At 32.9% G+C, this 3,838-nt stretch overlaps 1 long non-coding RNA gene across 1 annotated transcript; it reads right to left on the reverse strand.

Moving 5' to 3' along the window:
- Positions 1-1,073: 1,073 nt before the first annotated feature.
- Positions 1,074-1,416, reverse strand: LOC111692794. The gene is made up of 2 exons (XR_002763299.1): positions 1,225-1,416; positions 1,074-1,143 (listed from the first exon to the last, which is right to left on the reverse strand). It is a non-coding gene; the product is annotated as an uncharacterized LOC111692794 (long non-coding RNA).
- Between the last annotated feature and the right edge of the window lie 2,422 nt (positions 1,417-3,838).

Here is a 3,838-nt window from a genome sequence, read left to right on the forward strand (position 1 = left end):
AATCAATCATAAATAATACACATTCTTTTTTATTTATATTTCATATTATCAATTACATACATCTGAATAAATACTGTACAACTGTACCGGCATTTCTGTCCTAATAACGTTAATTCTAAATTCATAACCCTATCTTCTGCTATCACATGTCAACTGGATTAAAACATTATTTTTATATCTTCCATTTAACTTTATAACTGACATTTTAACCCATTACCATTTACGATGGAGTTAAAATACATTATATTTGAGGGATTTCTTATTTTTCACAACACTCAAAGAACACAGTATTTTTACTTACAAAAATATTTCTGTTTAACATTACAATTAACGTTTTACTTATTCAGCAAGGCAAAATACTACATGTATCACAGTTAAATAATCCAACTAAAACTTCTTTTTCTTCAGCTTCAACTTCCAGCATTGTTTAAATAACAGCATCTAAAAGAAACATTTTTCTGTAATTCTATTCTAAGAAAACATTTTGTTTGATTGTTTCTAATTTCTATACATACCTTTCATGTTTTGATTCCAACAATTTTTACTAATATAATAATTATACATCAACTACAAATTTCCATATTATTTCAAAATATACTTCTAAAAAACAAATACTGGGAAATCGGTAAATTTTGCAGCCAGTTATTAATTATAACGAGCGTTCAAATAAAAACGTGGTGAAGTTGGTTCTGAAAATTTGGACGTAGGGCGTAGCGTATAGCAAATGAACTTAAACGTCATCTGTCAAAGCGCTATATCGCCGCTATCAATTTGAATATTTTCGTTTTAAAAAGCGTTGAAAGTGGTGTTTTCTCAAGAACAAAAAGTGTTTATCATAGAGTCCTACTTTAGAAATGGACGCAAGATTGATGGAATATGGAAGTATTCTATTGAGGAATGTTTCATAGAATTTCAAAATCANACGATGGAGTTAAAATACATTATATTTGAGGGATTTCTTATTTTTCACAACACTCAAAGAACACGGTATTTTTACTTAAAAAAATATTTCTGTTTAACATCACAATTAACGTTTTACTTATTCAGCAAGACAAAATACTACATGTATCACAGTTAAATAATCCAATTAAAACTTCTTTTCTTCAGCTTCTTCAACTTCCAGCATTGTTTAAATAACAGCATCTAAAAGAAACATTTTTCTGTAATTCTATTCTAACTAAGAAAACATTTGTTTGATTGTTTCTAATTTCTATAGGTACATACCTTTCAAGTTTTGATTCCAACAGCTTTTACTAATATAATAATTATACATCAACTACAAATTTCCATATTATTTCAAAATATACTTCTAAAAAACAAATACTGGGAAATCGGTAAATTTTGCAGCCAATTATTAATTATATCTACTCTTAAGTATATAATCTAGGATATATACACATCCAATATCCATTTGACAGCCACATAAATACAAGAAGTTACTCACAGATCACAGATTAAAGATTTGCAGTTAGTCGGATAGGGAAATTATTACATCCAATCATGGGCAAGCATTTAGAGGACAGCTTACGCCCTCATTGTGTCTGGCACGAACTAAAATCGAACTGGCTTCATTATGTACGTTTAAGAATGCAGCTTTCGATTGCAACACTAAAGAATTACTCGATATTATAAATTTTTTCTAAAATTAAGTTACTAACTGGAATTACGATGACAATGACGATATGGAAGAAAATATAACTTTTCAAATAGGTTTTTCTACACAGGATGACGGGGTTTCTAAGAAAATTGGGTTGAAGCTGGAACGGTCGAGAGTGTTCTGCATATTTCAGAACTTTATTGGTTGCAATATTTTTATGAAAGATCTTATATTGTACAACTGTAGAAGCATTTTGCAAATTTATATACTGAGTGTTTCATAAAAATGAAACAGGCGGACAAGGATTTTTTTCTCATTTCACTACCTACTTTCCTACATTATTAATTGAAATCTCTTGATGAAAATTTATAGTTACTAACAAGACGCTTTCTTTGAAAATCCATATACTGGATGTTCTACATAAAGAATTATCGGTCCAGAGGCTTTTGTATATTTCAGAAATTTATTAATGGCAATATTTTTATGAGAAATCTTATATTGTAGAACTCAGAAGCATTTTGCAAATTTATATACTGAATGTTTCATAAAAATGACAGGCGGACTAGGATTTTTTTCTCATTTCATTACCTACCTAAATTTCAAATAGATATTTCTACACACGGTGTCTTATTAACCAAATGTTTTTTGCAATTTATGTAGAGGATGTTTCATAAAACTGACACAGGTGGATTAAATCTTTTGAAGAAAAGTTGTATATTTATTGAGCAGCCGCTTTTTAGAAAATCCATATATGTACTGGGTGATCTACAAAATTGACCCACATCCGAAACGGGCAATTTTTTCCCTTTTCACTTTTAACTTTGTTTTTATTTACTAAAATCTTTTAATGAAAAATTGTATATTTAATAACCGGATGTCTTTTTGAATCTTTATATTGAATGTTCCACAATACTGATGCAGATTAAAATTATGAATAGAAGAAAACTTTTCTTATTGTTTTTTTCCATATTCATATTTAATACTGAAGTCTGCAATATTTTTATGCAATATTTGTATGAAAAACCCGACTAACCAGGTGTTTTTTGCAATTTATATACAGGATGTTCCATAAAACTGACACAGGTGTACCGGATTTTCCCTTATTCATTTTGTTAATTTATTCTTTAAATCTTTTGAAGAAAAGTCGCTTTTTTTAAAATCCATATAATAGATGTTCTATAGAATTAAGGGCAGTTTTATTTCTTTTCACTTTTAGCTTTGTGTTTATTTACTAGTCTTTTAATGAAAATTTGTATATTTATCAAGCAGATGTCTTAATTTATTTTTTTACCATTTCTGCCTTACCTACGTAGTCTTTGGATGAAAAATTTTATATTTACTAACCATATGCCTTTTTGGAAGTTTATAACAAACTTTTCTTATTCTACGGGGCCTACTCTATTTTGAAAAACATTATCATACTTTTATATATAGGGCGTTTAAAAATCAAAGTACAGGGAGTTTTAAAAAAATATTATATCTACTAAGCAGCGAGGAAAGCACCGCGGAGCGGTGCTCGGGCCGCGCGCAGCGCGGCTCGAGGGCCGAAGGCCCGTGAGAAAGGTCAAACTTCGCGTCAGCGAAGTTTGCCTACCTTTCTAGTCAATATATATTAAAATCCGATAGCTCCATCTGCGTCGCACGATCGGCCCGAAAAAGAGCCGATTTGTGTTAGCAAAGGCTTCGCCCCGGGGCCGCGTAGCGGCCCCCGTCGCGACGCGAAGCGTCGCGACGTCCTTCCCGCGTCCCAACGTCGTATTTAGAACCCGATTACTCGACGCCTTCACCGTGAATTCTTTGAATTCCCCAGGCTCTGCGAGTGGCGCGGCCCAATTTTTGTGCGAAACGCGATAGTCCGACACTCCCTCCCGCTGAAATCTGGCGGTCGCCGATCGCCTAGAATCGCGCGCGGGTACGGCTTTTTTATTTTTATTTCCCCTATTTTCTACGATACTTTATTTAAAACCGTGCCGAAAATACTCATATTTATCAACCGGGTGCCTTCTTCCAACTTTGTATGTAGAACTTTCCGCGAAATCAAACGCGGGATTCGAAATGCGGCCGTAAATACGTTAAAATGCACTGTCTAGGAAGGCCGAAAAATGTGAATTTTACACAAAATTCCTTCTCCGCGAACCTCGAAACGGCGTGCGACTTGGCACAGATACTCAGTCGTTCCTCCTTAGTCGTTCGGGGGCATATTTGTAACGTTTTTTTCGCGTTTTCATATATAATTTTGCC

The sequence above is a fragment of the Anoplophora glabripennis genome, unplaced genomic scaffold (assembly GCF_000390285.2).
Source record: "Anoplophora glabripennis isolate ALB-LARVAE unplaced genomic scaffold, Agla_2.0 scaffold3434, whole genome shotgun sequence".
Classification (NCBI taxonomy): Eukaryota; Metazoa; Arthropoda; class Insecta; order Coleoptera; family Cerambycidae; genus Anoplophora; species Anoplophora glabripennis.